General features: G+C 41.1%; 1 protein-coding gene and 1 pseudogene across 4 annotated transcripts in view; both read right to left on the bottom strand.

Annotated features, from left to right (window-relative positions):
* Positions 1–18,673, bottom strand: part of erbin (erbb2 interacting protein) — a 124,628-nt gene extending 105,955 nt beyond the window's left edge. For all 3 annotated transcript variants that reach the window (XM_084047421.1, XM_084047423.1, XM_084047422.1), the window contains exons 1-2: positions 17,672–18,673; positions 3,413–3,488 (exon numbers count right to left, since the gene is read on the bottom strand). The gene's annotated coding sequence lies outside the window, so the exon portion shown is untranslated. The remainder of the gene's footprint in view (positions 1–3,412; positions 3,489–17,671) is intronic.
* A 2,895-nt stretch (positions 18,674–21,568) lies between these two features.
* On the bottom strand, positions 21,569–23,202 carry LOC311038017 (nuclear factor 7, brain-like; annotated as a pseudogene). Its single transcript has one exon. The product of its transcript is annotated as a nuclear factor 7, brain-like (transcript).
* Between the last annotated feature and the right edge of the window lie 190 nt (positions 23,203–23,392).

The following is a 23,392-nucleotide window of genomic DNA, read 5'->3' as shown; positions in this document are numbered from 1 at the left end:
TAAAGCACCAAGTAGAAAGTGCTCATTATGCAGAATGTCCGCTTTCACAAGTTTTCAAATGTATAAAATATATTAAAATCTTTTGAAAATAGCAGATCGGCTATTTTCAAATGGCTGAAATGTATATAGGGCTATAGTGGGTAATGTATGCTTTGTAATAACAATCTAAATCTACAACGTAACTAAACCGCTCACAAAATGTAAGGAAACTTGAATTTGGGCCATTATATCTCCCCTTTACTGATACCAATCAGTAAAGTGTTGTATATCATTTTTATCGGTGATTAGTCACCTACAGCTTGTAAGCATCGGGCATTCATGGATTGAGCAACACAGGCAAACGTGTGGGGTAGCGCCGAGCAAAAATGTGCCAAAATCACCCAATATGCTTTTGCTGGTAATTGCTCTTGTTTTGAGCGACCTGCCAGCACACACCTGCTGAAAGGTGGGTTCTGCAACTTTGCGTTCTGCAACATGGGTTCTGTAACTTTGTTAAGTTTGTGTATGCTCCAAGCAGCAACACTGCCCCCATAGAAAGATGCCACGTTTGTCCCTTCAGGGTAAGTGGGGCATGTGAAGCTGGTGTTCCGTTACGCAGATTTACGAATTATTTGATGCCAGCCCTGGTACCATTTGCAGGCAGGTGTGTGTCAGTCAAAGGTGTGTGACTGGCACCTGAGCATGGGCCCTGCAACTCACCCAAAAGCATATTGGGTGATTTTGGCACATTTTTGCTCGGCGCTTACCCACGCGTTTGCCTGTGTTGCTCAATCCATGAATGCCCGATGCTTACAAGCTGTACCTCGTTGTAAAGGTGACTAATCACCGATAAAAATGATATATAACACTTTACTGATTAGTATCAGTAAAGGGGAGATATAATGGCCCAAATTCAAGTTTCCTTACATTTTGTGAGCAGTTTAGTAACTAAAGTTTCCAAATAATTGTAGCGGAGTAAAAGTACAATGTTTGCCTCTGAGATGCAGTGGAGTAGAAGTAAAAGTACTGAAAATTGGAAATACTATTATAAAATTGGAAAATAATGAAGTAAAAATACCTCAAAATTATACTTAAGTACAGTACTTGAGTACATGTACTTAGTTAGTTACAAGACGCCAACCTGCTCATCGGAACTGAAGCAGTTAGGGGATTTCGGCGTCTTTGCTCAAGGACACTTCGACGCCAACCCGGGGGGGTAGACGGGAAGTGAACCCGGAACCTTCCGTTTCCCCCAAGCGGCCGTTCTACCACCTGCCGACCCCTTTCTAAAGCCACATAAACACCAGCACTATCCCCCAAAACAATGTGAGGTGCTTAAATGCAAAGCACGAGTCGAACTCCCGACAAGAAACAACAAGATCTGACCCCACCCTGATTCACTGCAGGCCCAGGGGGGAGAGATATACGATACGCCAGCAAAATAAAAAAACGCTGTGTGCATCACTATTATGGTCGCCGTCGGGGTAGAAACCTCGCATGTCCAGAACTGCTACTTTTTCAGGAAATGGGAGAAGAAAACCTGTGTTCCAAAATTGACCCAGTGTGGTTATTATTTAGTCAAAAGCTCTAGTTAACCCATTTAATCCGGGAACACCTCTCTGTCATTTTTTTGATTTCTTTGGCTATTCAAAAATAGCAGATCTACAAGCTCATAGCGCGGCACTCGGTGCCGCGCTATGAGCTTGTAGATCTGCTATTTTTGAAAGATCGTGAAAAGTTGCGCAAATCTTTGAGTATATATATTTTTTAAAGCGAACATTTGTAACTCAAATCTTTGCTTCTGGGCATTCCTGGAACAACATATTTTACAAATGTTTAAAAATATATATATATATATTCAAAGCTTTGCACACATTTTCAATTTATTTTCCAAAAATAGCAGATCTACAAGCGCATAGTGCAGCACTCGGTATGTCTATATATGAGCCTGTATATCTGCCATTTTTGAATAGCCAAAGGAATCTAAAAAAAAGACACAGATGCGTTCCCCGGTCTTAATGGGTTAATATTACATTGGTTAAATATTTATAAAACACACACACACACACACAATACTTTTTTTTTTAAATTGACAGTGAAAGTGTTAAGTGTGTACACACACTTAAATAAGTGTTTTAAAAGTATCCCAGATATATAAGCTTAAAAACGTTGCGATGCGACGGGTTGTGAGCGTGTACATCGGCTGTTTTTGCTACTTGTGTGTGACACTGTAGTATCACAACGTAAGGAATTAATTTACGGAAAAATCACACGTTGAAACGCGGAGATACACGGTTTCTGCCTGACAGCAACAATATGATACACCAGCAAAATAAACTCTGTGTGAGTCACTGAGGCCAGCAGCCTTCTTCCTTCCCAAAAAAAAGGACAGAATGTATATATACTAGAGGTTCGGGCCGCGCCGTCTAGCCGCTGCGCGGGGCTCCCGTCTATTAGCCTGGGCCGCACATCGGAAACAGAGACAGCAGAGCGTGTTGGCGTTTATTGCAACACGGGTGTTTGTGTCGACACGTAAATCGAAAGCGAAACCAAACTGCAACATGCAAACCGAACGCGAAGCGAGACCTAACTTGTTCAGCTTGGAGACGCAGACAGTCACGCATGCGCGCGACTCCCGAAAGCGAAGCGAGACCTAACTTGTTGGAGACCCAGACACACAAACAGCTTGGAGACGCAGACAGCAACACATGCGCGCGACTCTCTACTGTATATTAGGATAGTTGACATTTCAATGGGCCATTATAGAAGATTACATCCACAGTTATTATTATCATCTTGTATATTTACCCACTTTCACCCTGGTGTCCCTATTTTGGGCATGTCATTATAGGCGAACATTTTCAAAACTTGTAAAAACAGTTGAGCTACAAGATCTACAATTGTGCGAACTCGTAGATCAGCTATTTGTGCGCAACACTGTTGTACGATGAAGTTTAACATTGATTTGAGTCACAAATAAAAAAAACATATATATTCAAAGATTTGCACACATTTTCACGATTTTTCAAAAATAGCAGATCTACAAGCACTCGGTGCCGAGCTATGAGCTTGTAGATCTGCTATTGAATTGCCAAAGTATAAAATAATGCTTTTTAGCTCAAATCAAACAATGACACAGATGCGTTCCAGGTCTTAGTGGGTTAATGGCCAATGTGGGTTCATAGGTTGTGTATTTCTAATATGCCCCCCCCCCCCCAATCCAGCTATTAAACTAGCCCGGGACACAGCCCGAGGAAAGAGAAAAGGAGTCGCCAAGATAGCAAACAACGAACTGCTACCACATTAAAAACCTGTCAGTCTGTGAGTCATTCGCAGCAAGAGCGCGTAGAGCTGAACAAACACAATTATACAACTCACACACAACGACATATCGACCAAGCGGGCGATATATGGGTCTAGCTGTAGTTAATACCTTGTCATTTATGGTCCAAGCTCCTGGATCCCAGTGTGTGGCAGCGCAGAGATCCAACAGCAATGATTCTGATTAGCTGAGGGAAAGAACGAGACAAAAAGATAAATATGTTTGACACAATGTAAAAGGTGGAAACATTCTCATTATAAATCACTGAAGTCTGACGTCACTGGGTCTGGAGGTATTTTCCCCCTTCTAAATACCACTTCATATAACAACCGTGTTCAAAGAATACAAAACTGAAGTCAGTGATTTTACTCATATGGATATGAAGTATCAACTGAAGGTGAAAAGGTACCAAAAGGCTCTATTCACAGCAGCCATATTATGAAGACATTCACAGGTGTTACCAATGATACTAATGAAGGCTCTGTTCCATTCTGGTCAAACAGAGTCAGGGTGCTGATATTGTTGCATGTTGGCTCACTGGAAACACTCTGCTACACCAGTGGGTCTACAGTTGGGGTCCAGGGATCCTCATGGGCTTCCAAATGGCCCCTTGCGGGTGTGTAACTCTGAGAGTGTACAAATGGAACCAAATGGACCCGTGTGCTACACTAAATGGAACAGAGCCTTCATTAGTACCATTGGTAACATCTGTGAAGGAAGTGATGATATGGCTGCTGTGCATAGAGCCTATTTGTTCAAAGAGTAAGAAAATAAATTGACTACAATTCTCAGGCTTAGAAATTATCCAATGACTATAGAGTGTATGCACATGCGTCACTTTTCCACCGGGACACGCCCCCCTCATTTAGACTGAGTGGCAAAACATTGAGCAGCATGGAGCATTGGAGTTTGGAAGCGCTCGTTGGAAATCACTCAACGGTCCTGCTTACCACGTTTCTAAATTGCACACAATGCAGGAGGCAGCAGGACGTTGGGTTATTGAAAACATGCACTTCCAAACTCTGATACTAAATAATCACCTGCACAGAATTTATTGACGAAAAGTAGCGGATAGAAAGAGGATAATTCAAGCTTTCCGTACAGCTGCCATGTTGGTGAGTTTACGTTGTTTAATACAATCAGATAGGAGGACTTTTCTGTTTGGATGTGTGGGCTGTCAAGGCCAGAAAGTCTTTTTTTTGCCACTCAGTAGGCGTTCCCGCATAGCTCCCGGGTACGATGATGTCACACGCATAGGCTCTATACATTATACCCATTACACCAACGATATAATCAGCGTCAAGACGTGTTGCACTGGTTTTTAGCGGCGCGATCCTGCTCTATACCTGACTTTGTCCGTGTTCACCGTCAACGTTCTGATTGGTCAGACACGTCAACAAAGTGATTGGTCAAGCTTTACGTGACACGTGGCTATAAACACATTATAAACACATATCGATGACAAAATGTATCAAAGGCGCCGCTACCTTCACACAGGGTGTGATTTTTATCTTTCTGTAGGAGAGTAGCATTGACAGTTCTCAGTTGTTTCATGAAAAAAACTAAATAATAACAGACAAATGTCACGTGATTTCCTACTGTAGTTTCCAACACTACTTCTGGCTTCCGCCGCAGATTTCATTCAATATTTTGCAAACACTGACGGTGTCAGACATAACTAAAATATCATAAACAACAGAGAGGCACCTTTTGGAACACAGTTCTTATGACGTGATGCGACGTAAAAATGCCTATTGGGATTTAGAATGGGGGAAACCAGACCATGGGGGTAACGAAAGTGTTTTCTGCACTTCTGTGCTCCATTAGCTGTAATTGACTCATTATTGCACACGTTATAAGATCATCATGACAGCTTTGCCCATCACGTTAACCTAACCACAAAAACCCCAGCTTCCCTATTCTGGCATGTCAAAATAGGCAAGATAAGACAAGTTAATTTATGTAGCACATTTCAACAAGGCAATTTAATGTGCTTCATATAAAACATTACGCAAAGGAAACACATTATAAAAAGGATATGTAGTAAAAATTAAGGAACAAGACAAAACGCTGGTGAAATCGGTTATTTTCAGCGAAGAGATACGGTGTAGAGAGAAAAAGGGAGGGGGGCCCGGGATAGACCCCAGAGGGATGCCAGTCATCAAAGTATACAGAGTTTATAGAGTTTACGTTCATGAAAATACATTATTTTACAGTCATCTCACAGCACTGTTAATTTTGCCAACAACTTTTGATTTAGTCTTAGTCTTAGTCTTTTGAATAACAACACACCATTTAGCTTTAGTCCTATTTTAGTCTTCTGGAAATTGTTTATTCTTAGTCTAGTCTAGTCGACTAAATATCAAAACCTTAAGTCTTTTAGTCTTTGTCGACAAAATAGGCTCTAAGCACAGCAGCCATATTGGAAAGAAATTGGGCCTCTTTTTACTTCCTTCACAGGTGTTACCAATGATGCTAATGAACGCTCTGTTCCATTCTGGTCAAACAGAGTCAGGGTGCTGATATTGTGCATGTTGGCTCACTAGAAACACTAGTGGGTCTCAAAGTTTGGTCCAGGGACCCTCATGGTTCCTTGAGAGGGTGTAACTCTGAGAGTGAATGAATGGAACCAAATGGACCCTCCCGGGTCCATTTGGTTCCATTTGTACACTCTCAGAGTTATGGGGGTCCTTGAAATTAAAAAGTCTGAGAACCACTGTGCTACACTAAATGGAACAGAGCCTTCATTAGTGTCATTGGTAACACCTGTGAAGGAAGCAAGGAAGGGGCCCAATATCTGTCCAATATGGCTAAACTAAAGCCTAGTTGATGCTTCAGTGAAAAAAATGTCGGGCGACGCGCCTCCTGACACTTTGTCACTGCAGCGTCGACCGAGCGAACGTCCTGGATCGAGGCTCACTTTGAAAGTGTTTGCGGCCCACCCATCTGACCACGTGGATCAATGGATCTAACACAGTATACTTTAAGATCCTATTCATCGGTCATCACAATGAAAACTATTTTATCACTATGAAAACATTTATTTTTTTAACATTCCGTTTTCTTGCTATATATATATCCTCACAACCCACACAGGTTGGGAATTGCTGAACTGGGCTACATTATGTAGGTTAATCTCTACGCCGGCATCCTATTTGGCCGTTAATGGCCCACTTGGCCAGGGGTCAGTTTGATATAAAGCAACAATATAACAGCACTATCCACCTTGTGCCTCCATGCTAACCCATTCAGACCGGGAACGCATCCGTGTCATTTTAAGATTTCTTTGGCCATTCAAAAATAGCAGATCTACAAGCTCATAGCGCGGCACCGAGTGCCGCGCTATGAGCTTGTGGATCTGCTATTTTTGAAAAATCGTGAAGATTTGTGCAAATCTTCGAATGTATATATGTTTTAAAGCGAACATTTGTAAAATATTTAGTTCCAGGGACCCCCCCAGAAGCAAAGATTTGAGTTACAAATATAAAAAAATATGTATTCGATTTGCCAAAGGAAATCATGATTTTTCAAAAATAGCAGATCTACAAGCTTATGTAAATCTGCTATTTTTGAATAGCCAAAGAAAAGCCAAAGAAATAATAATAGCCAAAGAAATCTAAAAATGACACACAGATGCGTTCCCGGAACTTCCCGGTCTTAATGGGTTAAAATATAAACAAAGGATTAGGTAGCATAGTGTGTGTGTATGTGTGTGTGGGGGGAAGCATGCTTCATCTAGCCTACATAGCACTCATTACGCAGGGCAGGCGGCTCGTTTGTTGCTAGGGCAACCATACCATAGCTTGGAGGAAGGCTTTACATAGTAGGTTATCTATTTATTTTTTATCTCCCTCGTGCGTCAGTTTGCGCGAGAAAGAGAGAGAGAGAGAGGGGGGAGATGGAGAGACAGATGTTTCGCTGAAAGCAGGTCAGTGAAGCTGCCTGCCTTGCCTGGGAAATCCTTAGGGAGCAGTATGCAAAGATCTAAGTTACTATTGAGTATGTATGGCACAGTTTAGAATGCTGCTACTTGAGTTAGAATGAGTTAGTGGGATTCTCAGTGCTAGACCCCAATTCCAGCGCTAGGGTTGGGATCCAGGAAACGGAGGAGCCAAATCCAACATTGAGGACCCGGAAGCGGTTCCGTCACATTCAGAACCGTTTCCTCTATGACAAGACGTTAGCGATATGCTTTCTTTTTCATATTCATGAACATGTTTGCTTCTTTACACATATTCAATGCCAATTTAGATCATCCTTCTTTACAGCAAGTGGCTTTTATATCTCTGAACCACAAAAGCGTGGGTGTTTTTCAATTTATTTTACACCCTGAAGCATCACGTTAATATAATGGGCAATGTGCTTGCGTTTCCACTACCGTTTGTTAGAATTACACTTTTGATTGTCACTTAACTGGAATATCACCCAGCCTGTTGCCTGATTTAATATCACCCAGCCTGTTGCCTGATTAATATAATTGGTTACGTGCCGGTGTCGCACACGTAAATAGCAGATCTACAACCTTGCACATCTGCTAGTCTAACTATATAAATGGCGACCGACTTCCGCACCCTCGGTGAGGACACCCCACAGCTCTGTTATCGAATAAACAACGCACCGCCAGACCACATGTCGCCAACTGACTCGCCACGGCGGCCGCGCTGAATTTACGCGTCGCGTAGGGGACATCTCATTGCTCACTACACCTTTTCCACCGCGCAACATAATTAATTCTACTCACCAAATGTCGGACTAAACGGAAGGTGAATCACTTTCGTACCGTTTACCGTGCACACCACCGACACCGAACGCCGACGGGTTTCGCCGAAACAACACGAGCGGCCGCCATTGCACTCTGCCCATCTCCTCCACAACACCACACACGCAGCTCCTTTGCTTCAACCCCCCCCCCCTTCTTACGTACCTCCTTTGTTCCACCCAGGCCGTTACTTTCACTTCACTCATGTCTCGATCACAATATGTCCGTCCTTCACGTGCCATGTTCATCCCAAACACACAAACAAACAGCGACGGCCACAGCACAGCACGTTGCCCAGGCTAATGTGGTAAACAAACCGTTCTAGGTTCATGACACCAAAGGACTCGACAGTGATGTCATCATTATGCAACCCGGAAGTACAAATACCAAGGATACGTCAGTGATGTCAGTCGGGTTGCCAGGCATGCCAGGTTCTCTAAAAACAAGCGCCAGAAACAAGCAACCACCTTCATGACAAAAAAAAAAACACCGTAGGGGTCCGCAATGTTCCAGGGGTGTCCCCGCGCGTCCCAACACTCCACAGGGGGTCAGTGGACCAGCAGGGGGTCCGCGGACCCCCTGTGGACCCCCTGAAACATACAAAATATTCTTTCTTCTAATTTCTTCCTTTTTCAAAAAAACTTTTCCACAGTTTTACTCCGGCGCTTTGGGTCCCCCAATATACACGCGGCCACGCTGGGCCCCGTGCGCGGCTGGGGTTGAGGGGGGCGTAGCCCCCCGAAACTCTAGTTTTGGTATAAATCAGGCTGAACTTGTAGACATTTGTTTGAAAGGTTCAAAGTGGTCAAGTCTATCTGTGGGATATTGAACAATGAAAAGTATTAACAAGGTTGTTGTGACTAATAAATAACTACACTGGATCCATTAGAAAACTGGGTCTTTCTTTTCTATTTACTGAAAACTGTTTTGCACATACAGTACAAGATTTCCGCCCCATAGTGATGAAAGGTTTCATGACTGTTTTTGACCTTTACCTTTGACCCCAAACGTAATCATCTCTTCGACGCAGCTTACTGATCATTCCTATGTGAAAACGTGACCATCTGCTCATTATCAGATGGCACAATATCTGTCTACGCGGTCTTTGCCTCATTGGCGAGCTGTGGACAGTTCACAAAAAACTGCCTACCAATGACATCATCGGTGGGGAACCCAAGCTAATAAGAACTACAGCCTTTCTCTTAATACAAATGGGTAAAATAAGTTTGAAATCTTGTTTGAAATGACCAAACCATGTCATTGGTAAGCAGGTTTCTGAACTGTCCACAGCCCTCCTCTGACTGAGACACAGACAGGGGTTCTTGAAAACAAAGGTTTGGGAACCACTGATCTAGATAGTAAGGAAAACACTGTGGACAACACACCAGGCCTTGTTTATATCAGCCGAGATAGTGAGACTGATAAACATGTAGACTAACCTCATTTGGTTTTGGCGGTACTTTCACTGGACATGTACAAGAAAGCAGCAGCACTTCAATGGTACTTCCATCACCTTGTTGTGCCTGCCCACATTAAACAAACAGCTATTTTGGCTAATGGGACGACAGACAGAGCTTTTAATTAGATCAGGCTAATTGTAAAACAATAACCTAAAAAGTTTTGAAACATCTAGTTACCATTGAAACTAATAGTCTTACTATTTCTCTCTCTCTCTATTTAAGAAAACAAGTGTACAGCAGACACAAGCCCCACTGTAAGCGTGAGAATAAGGACAATAGGCTTCATTCGTTCATAATAATATATAAAAATGTTAAGAATAGTAATGGGGCTGGAACACTGAATCAATATACTCTCAGTAGGAGCAGGTGCACAAGACTCTGCTGTCATTTAGGGCCTATTGAACGATACAAATGGAACCAAATGGACCTGTAGGGTCCATTTGAAACCCCCTCAAGGAACACTGAGGGTCCCTGGACCCCACTTTGAGAACCTCTGATCTAAGCATACACACGTTATTAACAGCATTTTTGCATCAATTAAAGATACTGGAAGTAAATGATTGACTGCTATTATTCATGTTGGATACTGCATGCATTAATGATTATGCTTTTCTTTTAAGCAGCAAGTGGTCACACAGTACGAAAACAATCATATGCAGTATATAAATAAAAAATGTACATGCATTGAGAATCATTTATATAATTGCATTGTGGCAATCTGAATCACAATTAGTTTGTGATATGCTTATAGTTTCCAATGCCTATTATACGTATGCCATTCCACGTCTGTACTTTACACCAAACCATTTTGTCTGCCGACTATTATCCTGAATAACCTGTAAACAACCATGTGATAGCATGCAATTGAATGTCTATATAGGTGACAGGATGTTGAATAGTTGTGGATATGTAAATGTATGTTGGTCTCTCTCCTCAACTGTCTGGCAGTAGAAAATAGAGACAGGCATTTTGTGTTGACTCTCTCTCGACAGCTCTCCCACCGCAGGGCCTAAAAAACAATCATTGAATACCTGTGTCATTAACCACACGAACCCTAGCGTCATTATTCTGTGGGTGACAATAAGCGATCTACAAGCTCACAACGTGACAACACAATGTGTTGTGAGTGTGTAGATTAAGAGTTTTGGTGTAGAGGTGGTAAAACAATTAGGGGAAATATTGGCGGTTGCGGCTGTTTCTAAAATGTAGTTGTTTATTAATATATGCCGTTTGAATCAGTGGTTTTCAAACGTTTTCATATCAAAGACCCCCCAAATGAACATGTACTTGGCCACAGATCTGAAAATATTTAGTCCCAGGGACCTCCATACAAGATTTGTGTATCTACAAGCACAGATACAAGTTTATCTACAAGCTCACAACGTGTCGCGATGCGACGCACTGTGAGCTTGTAGATCAGCTATTTTCAAATAGCTGACGTATATAGGTTCAAAGTGTTCATGTGGCCTAGAGTTGCTTCTTTTGTGCTCGTTTTCATAGACCTGCTTGCTTATTTCTCTCGCAAAATCTGGCAACACTGGCTATGTGTTGAGCAGCACGGTTATGCAACCGTGCCAGTTGAGGCATAGTTCAAACCATTCAGTGGCAACCAGAGCCAAAGCGTGCAAAAATGAAATAAAATGCAGTTGGTAAAGGTTATTAAGCATTCTCACACACAACCTTTCTATGGCGCAGTGGAACAGGGCCTTTGAAGAGTCTGATGTGTGAACGCATCATTTCATGCTGGCTAAGTGACACACATTAGCTAGCCGTCTCCTCGACAGCCAACGATTTGATCAACTAATTGACTAATCAATTAGTTGATTTAAGCAACAAAATGTGTCAAATAATGTTTGATGCATACAATACTGCAGAGAGCAGCCTTTTCAGGTCGGAATCCTTGGAGAAAGGTGTTGTTGAGGTCGATCTGTTGATTTCATAATGACTAGTGGCTGCAGACTGTCACAGTTAAAAGGGATTGGTTTAGTCAGTGTTTACTGTTTACCAAAACATGTGCATGGGAGGGGGAAAAAAGTCTTTGTCACTCATCTGACTGATCGCCTATGAGGGGGACAGCCATTAAATTGGAGCAAATTTGGATAAAAGGGATCTGTCTAGACTCTAGACTCTAGTCAGTGTTTACTGTTTACCAGAACATGTGCATGGAGAAAATAATGCATAAAAAGTGACAAAGTCTTGGTCTATCTGACTGATCGAGGGGGACAGCCATAAAATTGGAGCAAATTGACAGTGATGCTCCGATTGTGCCTTGTTGCATTGCTAAACCGATTCGTTCTCAAAGTAGGTTCCCCGGGGGGGAGGGGGGAGTTCTGGCACAAACTCTTTTCAAATGTGTTTCCGCAGCCAAATACATATCAATTTGGGGGTCCTTCCAGAGACATTAATAAAAGGAGGCATTATTTGAAGTCGAACCACTTCTTGTTTTTGCTTCAATCAATCAATCATGCATCATTCTGCTGTCACCACTGAAGCATTAGCAAGTTCTTGCTGTATTTTATCTACTCTGCCACTTACACAACATTTGTTTCAAATTTGCGTCGGGCACACATGACAATAAAACTTCTATTTTCAGAGCTTTTCTCTCACTGCCCAGGCAGTGAGAGACTGGGACACAGATCCAGTTTTATAGCAGCTGTCTACAGTCACAATGACAGCTGTTGGTGTCAACACCACTATAGCTATATTATAATGACTAATATAACTCTATGGTCAAAACTGTACCCCAAGAAGGTCCGTGTCAGGGGTCTTCAACGGGGTTACTACAGGGGGGTGCCACCACATCGTTATGTGATGAAGAACGTTTTAATTAACATTAACCACTTGAAATCTAGCATCCATATCCTGGGGGGGGAACATTAGCTCACAACGCGTCGCAGCGCGGTGTTGTGAGCTTGTAGATCTGCTATTCTTTAACATGAATCAAACATATTAATAGAAAAGATAATGTATGAACAAACAATCAAAAAAACAATCAAAACAAGGTACACAACACTGATGACAGTGCTGTCAAGCAAGTCTATGAAATGAATGAAAAGGTTTAATCTGCAACATAATGTTATACAATACGAAAACCCCTGTTCAATGATGGACCAGATTAAGTCTAGAAGGCGTCACAAAGAGGCATATGCAAAATGTAGCCTAAAGGTAGATTAGAGTGACCAGTAACCTTAACAGCAACGAATGAACTCAATGTTAGGCCCCAAGTAGCTTCTTCAGTCAGTAAGTTATCTCGTATGTTGGGTGACACTTCGAGGTAAACAACGTCCCCTGACAGTAATTAGTCTACTCTGTGTGGAGACATGTGTGGCCTGGAGGGACAGCAGCGCTGTCGCTGACATGTTGGTTGTCAAAGGTAGGCTCTGGTTTTGGGAGTTACACTGAACAGTATGAGTTTTTCTTTGGTGAGCAGCGGAGAGTGAGTGCTCCCTTTCCCTTTTCAGGTGGCGGCTCTTTGTCAACTTTAACCTCATGAACCTCGGTGTCCATCTTCTAATAGGCGACATCGTGCAAAACATTCTGCTAAAATGGCACATTCCGCAAAAATAGCAATGATCTTACAAACCCAATTACAACGTGTTGCATTGTGAGCTTGTAGATCTGCTATTTTCTCCTAAGAGGAGACTAAGTACAGACCCCTGGGGGACCCCGGTCAACAAAGTATACTATATCGTCTCTGTCGGGTGTCCAAAACTGTTACTTTTCAGGATTCAAATTCTGAAATAGCAAAAGTAGCCGATCTGTTTCAAGCTTGCGGATCTGCTACTGTTGATGCTTTTGTGTGACGATGTTAGTATGATCAAGTAGGGCGTTAATTTACGAAAAAAAACATATGGAGATAAGGTTTCTGCCCAACAGCAACGATACACAGAAGGGGTTAAGGTTAACCTAGTCCCGGGGATGTCATTCTCTACATTGACCTGACTGTGTTGGCCTCGCGCCACAGGAGCTCGAGCCACAGGTGCCATTTTGTTTTGGGGAAACAGAATGAAAACATGTACCTGCACTTTGACCATTCTCTGTTTGCACAACAAAAGCCCATAAAAGTTTGAAGCTGCGTAAAATCATGAATCATTCCATGGCGCTCCATGGAGCTGAAAGTAGGCCCGTCACAACTACTATATAATCAGCTGATCGTAATTATTTGAGGTAATCAAAATTATATTTGCATTATAGGCAGAATAATTTGTTCATGCGTAAAAGATGAATCTGTTGAAAAATAGCACAAATGCCTGATCTACACGCTCATGACTAGATAGGCTATTTCAGCTATGTTTTTATAGAAAATGTAAAATGTATTAAAATGATTGGCCAGAGTGCATTATTTATTTATTTTAATTATTGGCATCGATCGTTATATTAAAGTCATTTGTCATTTCTGCCCTGGGCAATTTGTGTTTACAAAGCCTAAAAAGGCAAAGAGAAACATATTTTTGTATTTATATCATTGAGTCGTCATTATTTCTCTCTCTGTAATCGTACCATCAAAATCCATAATCGTCCTACCCCTGAGGCATTCATCAATGATCATAAAGAATCAAGGTTGTATATTTGTCACTTTCTCACTTACTCATACAGGTACAAGAGGCTAAATGCAATTCTGAGTCATCATGGTAAACCTGGGTATAAGGTTGTTTCCCATTACAAAGTCCAGCTCACTCCATTGGCATGCCAAAAAGCCATAAACATCACTGACTCACTGTACATGTTGCTACACCGTATGTTAGGCATGAGAAGGCATGAGCGTGGTGTGGTTTAATTGAGAATCTTTTAACACTTAACTCTGACAGTAACTCTGACAGTATGGAACCAAATGGACCCCAACGGATCCATTTGGTTTCATGTTGTACACCGTCAGAGTTACAGACTTGTAAGGGTCAATTTAGAACCACCTCAAGGAACCCTGAGAGTCCCTGGACCCTACTTTGAGTAGCACTGATTTAATATGTTTTGTGAATGAGGCCCGATGCGCTAAAACTGGAGGATTAGGCTAACATGCCTTACCTATTACAATAAAAATGTATTTTGTGCAATATCTCATTGTTATCATTTTAATTTACGACTGAAATGTAATTCTTTGGAGACCTAAGACAGCACCAAGGACAACTGATATTACTTATCTACAAAACACTGCCGTATTCTTTTAGTTCCGTAATAAGACACCTCTGTCCTCTTTAAAGGTCACAGTCAAATGTACAGTATGTGGGTTATTAAAAAAAGAAAAGGGAAAAGTACAGTATAATCTTTTGTGGGTGATCATTCAATGAAGGTACTCATTCGTGGAAATACAGGTTTTTCCGGCTTCAATGGAAAACATTCCATAGCATAATGACCTTTTCAATGCATGGCTTAACATAATGCATCTGGACGTCTAGCCTAAACGTTTCATTTTCAGCAGGGAACAGATCATCCCTTGAAAAGGGAAACTGAAGGAGAAAGGGACTTCAACTTTTGTTAGACTAGTCTGAGCTCTGGAGACACAAAGGGTAGCCTACATAACTAGCAGTAGGTTAGGGCCGGGAACTGAAAATATATCTAAAACCAATATTTAGAATCAATAGCTTCAAAGCTAAATGATGTACCTTTCCTCTTCTACCCCAGATTTGAACCTGGTTTCCTGCGCAAGTGCTGACATTTTCACCATTGAGCTAAATACAGCCTGCCTGCTTGCTCAGGGGATAAAGTGAATCTTGACCATCAGGTCCTTACTACATTATATTCCAAACCTAAAAAATATAAAGCACATTAACTCACTCACTCACTAGGGAGCCTCTTACAACTGCCTGGCTGGTAGTTCCTAAAACGTAGCAACATCCTAGTCATGTTTGTTTATAAATTATTACCCTGTCACAATTAGTGACAGGGTTTAAAAGTTGCAGTCTGATAGGCCTGTCAATAAGGCATGTACTGATGCTACACAATGCCAGTCATACATGATTTAATGCTGCCAATTCTGACGTCTATTTTGTAATGTCACCCAGCCAGCATACATAGTTTAAGTTGAAGGATTCCTGGAGATGTGTTTAAACAAACCTAACATTCCATGTGTGTCCTTTGGTCATTTGTAGACAGGCTCTTCTGGCACTGTTCTGTGGTTAGTTATTCTCAACGTGGGGTCCGGGGACCACCCGGGGTCCAAATTTGAGAGGGTTTCAAGGGGGTCCCCAGCTAAATATGTTAAGCATCAAAATCAGTTTAACCACTTTAACACTGTATACATCTGCTATTTGAAGCTGTGAGTCCCTGGCAACAAGATCTGTAGCCAAATCCATATTAATTCGGGGGTCCGTGAGGTGACTTTTTTTTGTTAGAACCACTGATCTATGGCTAGTGTGACTGGACCAGTGAAGTCAATGTTTTGATGGCTGCCCACTGTGTTGACTGCAATTATTCACCTTGAAGATGCTTCTAAAGTCAACTGTCAATAAATCCATCTCTCCATGTTAGCTTCACAGGCCCACAGTTATAAACACAAGCTGTACTACTGGTGGACAAAGTATAAACTCATGTGAATACTCAAGTATACAAAAGTACAAATTACAACGTGCATTCTCTTTTTAAAAATCAATGGATTGTTGTATTGAAATTTAGAACATTCCCCCAAAAATGTATTAGAAAATAATAATCAGAAATGTTCACACTATTTGAAACAGGGCTCAAGTGATTCATTCATAATATATTTAAGTTTGGATCCCAAGAATCTCTTCCTAGAAAGTCCTAGAGTCAAGAGTACAATATTTCTATTTAAAATGTAGAGGAGTAAAATAAATCATATCGTCCAACAATAAAGTCATATTAACATATACAGCTGCAGAAACATTATTTTCAGCTGAATTAGTCGGCATGTCTGGTGGACTATTTCAATTTTTAAAACGTATGCCCGATTTAGCAAAATAAGTACTCAAATTACAGCACATCCAATCTGAAAGGAAAAACCAAGCTGGCTAACTTTCGAAACCCAATTCCCAAAATTAAACCCGGATTATCCCCACCTCTCTCTAAATTCTTAACAGGATTATATGAGGGATTATATGATAGCCGCAGTCATCTGATTAGAAAATGAAAAGTTAAGCCAGAACATCCCCCGTCTGTCCTCTCTGTGTGAGAAAGATGCATCCATTCACTTTATACTGATGCAATGCAGCTCTGTGTGTGTGTGTGTGTGTGTGTGTGTGTGTGTGTGTGTGTGTGTGTGTGTGTGTGTGTAGACAATTGTGATCATGCATTGACATAATGCATGTCTTTAACTGAAACCCCCAATAAAGAAGTGTGTGTGTGTGTGTGTGTGTGTGTGTGTGTGTGTGTGTGTGTGTGTGTGTGTGTGTGTGTGTGTGTGTGTGTGTGTTAGTGTTACAATGGAAACAATGTTAAAACTAGGTTGCAAACGGATAGATACACTAGGCTTTAGATGTCGTAATAAATAATTTATTCCCCGTTTAGGATTGCATTTCAAATTAATCAAGGATTGGATTTAGTCTAGACAACGTTAACTGCCCAACATTTAATACCAACAGCCATACGTGCATTGTTAGGCCTAAAATATTGAAATATATACAAATATATTAACACTTGACCTACAGCAATGTAGATCAACCGATAGCAGCCATCACAGCTAATTAAAACAGACTTAAATGTAACTGTGAGGTAGGATGGGTCAGAATAATCGAATATTCGTTTTTAGGATAAAAATCGAACATACATATATATATATATATATATATATATATATATATATATATATATATATATATATATATAAAATTGTATTATTATTTTTAATAATAATACATTTCTTGTTTTGCAAAGGCTATATTGTCATCCAATCCCTGCCCATAGTAATTATTGGTCGAATATTCAAATAATCGTTATTAATAGAAATATAATAATCGAATTTCATTTTTGGTCACTTTTACAAATCCCTATAGTGTGAGGGATGTAACAAATGTAACCAAATGGACCCGAAAGAGTCCATTTGGTTGCATTTGTTACATCCCTCGGAGTTTAAGAATGTTATTCCATGAACACTGAGGGTTCGTAACTGTGTGAATCTCCCTCAACGGCGTCAGTGTTAGCATTGGAGCTAGCATAGCATTAGCATACAAAGCACAACAACAAATAAGACCAGCCACTTACCGAAATTAACTCTCCCAGGTTAGTGTCTCGTGTGCCGTTTAAAAAATGATGATAACGACGTCCTGGGTTATCATTTACAATCCAGAAATAATGTTCTTCAGAGATTAATCCATTAGATTAAATCCACACACAAAAAAAAAGGTGTTAGCTTAGCAGCTAGCTAGCCAGCAAGCCCCAACAACCCAGACACTTGCCTGCCTGCCTTTTTGGGTGGAACTATTCGCTTTGCGGGCTGCACATCCGGTCTGGGGCTGCAGATCCGGATAGGGAAACGCCACGCGCGTGTGTTGTGAATAGCAGAAGGCGCCGGAAACAGTAGGGCGGGCGCTGGACCGGATGTCACCGGTGAAACGCGGAGTAGGAACCAGAACGAGACTTTAAAAGCGAGGTGGTTCCAAAAAAGAAACCTAAAAAGAAACTCCTCCGTCCTTTGAAAAGTTCTTCTTTATCGTTGCGACGGCGTCATTTTAATTCCAAAATGACGAGGAAAACAAAAAATAAAAAACATTATTTATTAAAACATTTCTCAGATGAAAATGTGAATATATGTTTTGCATTAAAGCAGCGAATCCAAAATGTCCACAACAACAGCCTTCTTCAAAGTTCTTCTTTATCGTTCCGACGGAGTCATTTTAATCCCCCAAAAAAAAAAACACATTAAAGACAACGTTAAAAACACATTTTTGTCTTTAATTTCGCTGATGAAAACGTTGAGTTCTGTATTTGTCGGACTGAAAGCTTACATTAAAGCAGTCAGACGGAATCCAAAATGTCCACAACAACAGTCAGGCGAGGAAATACAAAAGAAGAATCGCAGCGCACACGCAGCCGCTGAGAATTAACAATTAACGGCTCGTTTGAAGTGTGCCGCCGATTAACCGGAAGCGTTGCGGTCATATTAATGTCCTTATCGTTGTCACCATCGGTTACAATGTAGCTACAGATGATGATGATGGAATGGATCAATGGAGGACGACACACACTGCTCTGTGTGCCTCAGCTGCCTCTCTGCTGCTGCATCTGGGGAACACACACACACACACACACACACACACACACACACACACACACACACACACACACACACACACACACACACACACACACACACACACACACACCAGTGGTGGAAAAAGTACTCTTTACTTTTTGTATATAAGTGAAAAGTATCAATACTGAAATGTAGAAATACTCTCTTACAGGTAAAAGTTCAGACTTTAAAATGTGCTTGAGTAAAAGTACAAAAGTATTGGTATCAAAAAGTGAAAGTACTAAAATGTCTGAAAATAGCAGATTACAAGCTTACAATGTTGTGAGATCTGCTATTTTCAAATAGCCTAAGTATAAATAATATATAATAATTAGATTATATCATTTATAATAATAATTCATCTGCAAAGTAACTGACTAAAGTTTTCAAATAATTGTAGTGGAGTAAAAAGTACAATATTTGCCTGTAGTGGGGTAGAAGTAAAAGTATTGGAAATACTCCAGTAAAGTAAAAAAAATACCTCAAAATTGTACTTAAGTAGAGTACTTGAGTAAATGCACATAGTTACTTTACACCACTGCATTGCATAAAATGTTAGTAGCACACTCACTGTTTTGATATCTTGAAACACCTGCCCAGAGTCCACTCCTTTAGGCCCTTAGCTTGGTTCTCAAAGTGGGGTCTGGGGACCACCAGGGGTCCTTGAGAGGGTACCCTATTTTATATATCTACAAGCTCACAACGCGTCGCGTTGTGAGCATATTTGAATGCTAATACCTGTACTTTTACTCAAGTAACCTTTTTACTTGTAACAGAGTATTTTTATAGTATGGTATTGCTACTTTGACTTATATCTGAGTACTTCTTCCACCACTGATGCAATGCAACACAGTTTAATAATTCACATTGGTATGTGAAATGACCTTAATAGCGGTATGTCAACAGGCAAGCGTTACTTTTTGTAGGGTGTACAATATAATAAACAATACAAATCCCACTATAATTTTTCTGTAAAGACAACAGAATAATGTACAATATACATGTCTTTTCCCCGCAAATATTTCAATTTTGGACAATTTTGCAGCCTTGGAGAATTTGCTGTGCTGTCGCGCCATCTAGTGGCGAGATACAACAATCTCCTCTTTCTGAACATGATTGGGGTAAAGTGCCATGAGTGTAGTGGGACCAATTTAGGCAGTGGTGGAAAAGTATATACTCATGGAACATTTATTTTTTCATTACATAGATACTAATGAAGGCTCTGTTCCATTTCATGTAACACTGTGGTACTCAAACTTTTGAATTTCAAGGACCCCAACTCTAAGAGTGTATACACTCAGAGTTACACACCTTCAAGGGGACATGTAGAACCCCCCGCAAGGAACCATGAGGGTCCCTGGGCCACACTTTGAGACCCACTGGTGTAGCAGAGTGTTTCCTAGAGCCAACATGCACAATATCAGCACCCTGACTCTGTTTGACCAGAATGGAACAGAGCCTTCATTAGAATTGGTAACACCTGAGAAGGAAGTAAGGAAGAAGCCCAATTTCTTTATAAAACAATATCCCAGTGTCCCTGATGGGAAGCATAAAAACATGTTTAGATCGTTTTTACTTCTAATCCACTTCATCGCAGAAACAAATTTGCTTCCAACAACTTGGGATGCCCAAAAAAGCAGCCAAACGGCTTGAAAAACTCTTCTGCTGTCTCTTCTGATAGCCACCAAATATGGTTAAGATGGGGTCATGGGTCATGGGTCTGATCCCGGGCACTGCCAACTAAGCGTATGAGTAGCACGGCTTGGGTGCGGCAAGTTGTGCGGCAAGAACTGGGAGCTGATGGTAGGTGTGGCGCTCCACAGACTCCGACGTTATCGGCTGATACCGACAATAAGCCTCTCCCGACTTACTTATTATACTATAAATAAAGATTGAGTTTTCTTCCGGATTGCTGGACAGACTTGAAGCATCATAGAGAGAGAAGAAATCAACACATATTTAGCATTCAAAACTGAACTGAAATACATTCGCACGTCATAATATTTGACAATTTGGTATTGAAAAGGTCTTAAAAGTAATTAAATTACAACTTAAGAAATGTGCATACCCTGTATACACTTATACTGTATGTTGGTTTGTTTACTGTTGAGTGAGAAAACAATGTTGCACATTAAGCTAATCATCTGGGGACCCAAACCACTGATCTACTGTATACTACTGACTAGCCAATGACAATGCTCCTGTGGCAGGGCAGAAAGTTTACAAAAACATGTACTGTACATCAACATGATCAAATATAAATATAATACATGAATATAAAATAATACATCTAGCCTACTGTACATCCAAACAATAAAATACCAGGTGCAGGACAGAAGAACAGGTGAAAGACAGAAAAATGCAGTCTGCACACTGGATAATGCTCCCATGAATATTTATTGTAAAACCAACAAAAAATATGTTGTTTCAAACATAGAACTCTTCTTCTGTATCAAATCCAAGACAGTTAGATGTACACCAAAATATACATTCATCAACGTGACAACATAACCCAAAACCCCAAAATTACGCAAACTGAATGTATAAAACTCTGCGTTGAGAAAAAAAATCTGCAAATAATTACAATAGCTGATTTCTTTTGAAGAATCACAATTTATCATCTTCTATAATTGAGAACATAACTGTACATAATAGAGACAATTAGTAACGTAATCACTGCAATCATTGCAAAATCTTTGCATAGTTTCAATTAAATGCTGTGTAGTAGTAGTATTGTATTGTAGTATTGACAATAAACCTAGCATCAATCTCTTCATTAGGACAATAAACCTGTAAATGAACCCTTCTATACACACATTTGATTCTTACATGAAAACTAACCTTTTCATGTAAAGCTGAGGATTAGTCTAATCTGTGTACATGACAAGAGAGATGATAAGAGGAGCAGAGTTTTCACCATCGTTATTAAGACTGGGACTGAAGTATGGATATAGTTTCTCAGTGAAGGTGCAGCCAGTGAAAGAGTAGAGATGAACTCTGGTCTCCACATCATAAAAGGAGACCAGACCCTCCTCATAATCCACAAACACTCCCTGGAGCTCTGGAGCTCCTCTCTAACAGGGAGGAGGACAGAAGGGCCAGCAAGAGCCTTGTACTCATTTCCATTCCTCAACCATATAGTCCAGTAACCATTGTTGGGGTTTGCTGCGATCGCTCCCTTCCTGTTGATGGACCCTCTGACCACTCCTAAAGTCCAGGCAGTCTTCCCTTTAACCTGAACCTCATAGTAAAACCTTCCTGAGGAGAAGCTTTGTTTTCCCAAGACACAGACACATGTAGAGAATCTCTTTGTGTTGTCTAGGAGATTCTTTCTTATGTTTCCATGACTCACTTGTTTCCCATCCTCAGACAGGATGAGATTGTATTGTGCTGTATCAGGGTCCAGAGTTACATCCACTGCATATTGCTGGATCCTCCTCAGCTCAGCATCACAGAGCTTCGTCATCTCTTGACTGAGTGTCTTCTCCAGCTGAGCCACAGCTGTCCTCACAGTCCCAATATATGCAGACTGGTGGACATTGACCTTTGTCCAGTCCTTGATGGGTGGAGGGATGTTGATGGATGTGAAGTTCTGGAGGAGGTGGAGGTGGTCTTCAGTGTGTGAGAGCTGCTTCAGCTCAGAGCTTCTCTTCTTTAACTCAGAGATCTCCTGTTGCAGCTCCTTGATGAAGCCTTCAGCCTGTTTCTCCGTTGTTTTCTGCTTCTCTTCAATCACATCAATGAGCTCAGCCTGGCTTCTCTCAATACATTTGATCAGAGCAGTGAACATCTGCACACTGTCTGCTATCTCTCTGTCTGTATCTTTCTTACTGAGCTTCACTGAGTGTTGGACCTCCTGAATCTTCACTTGTCTCTCCTGGATCATCTGCTGTACTTCACATTCTGTCTTTCCCAGCTCAGCCTTCTTTTCTTCAAATTCCTTTTCCAGAGAGACAATTTGATGTAACTTGTGGTCTGACTCTGAACAGAACTGACAAACACACATGAGGTCAGTCTTACAGAACAGCTCCAGAGGGCTGTCATGTTTCTCACAGAGAAGGTTCTTTACAGGGTTGATTAGTTTGTGTCGTTTTAACCCTGCGAGTCTCTGATGAGGCTCCAGGTGAGTCTCACAGTAGGAGGTCAGACACACCAAGCAGGACTTCAGGGCTTTGAGTTTGGTCTCAGTACAGACGTCACAGGAGACTTCATCTGGTTTAGCAGGTTCTTGGTTTGTGCTGCAAGTTTGTCTCAGCTGCTTTGACTTTCTGAACTTATCAGCCATCTCAGAGAAGACCTTATTAACAGAGAATTCTGGTCTCGTAAAGAAGGTTTTGTTACATAGTGGACACTGACACACATCCTTAGTGTCCCAGTAATGTGTGATGCAGGTGTTGCAGTAGTTGTGTCCACATGGAGTGGTGATTGGATCAGTGAACACATCCAGACAGATAGAACACAGGAACTGCTCTTCAGACAGGAGACTGCAGGCAGACGCCATTTCTACACACTGAGAATAAAAGTGAAACAAATTTAGTTTAGTTGGACGGAAATTATGTTTTTGCCCTTGTCCGTCTGTGTGTCTGTGTGTCTGTGAGCAGCTAATCTCTGGCACCGCTGGACTAATCGGCGTGATTTTTCAGATTATTTCCAATCAGTTGGCTATGATTTGCAGGACCTGGATAGTCAAC

The sequence above is a fragment of the Gymnoscopelus microlampas genome (assembly GCF_963454915.1).
Source record: "Gymnoscopelus microlampas genome assembly, chromosome: 21".
NCBI lineage: Eukaryota > Metazoa > Chordata > Actinopteri > Myctophiformes > Myctophidae > Gymnoscopelus > Gymnoscopelus microlampas.
The sequence above is the reverse complement of the archived record's forward strand: the minus strand, read 5'-3'. Positions and strand labels throughout refer to the sequence as shown.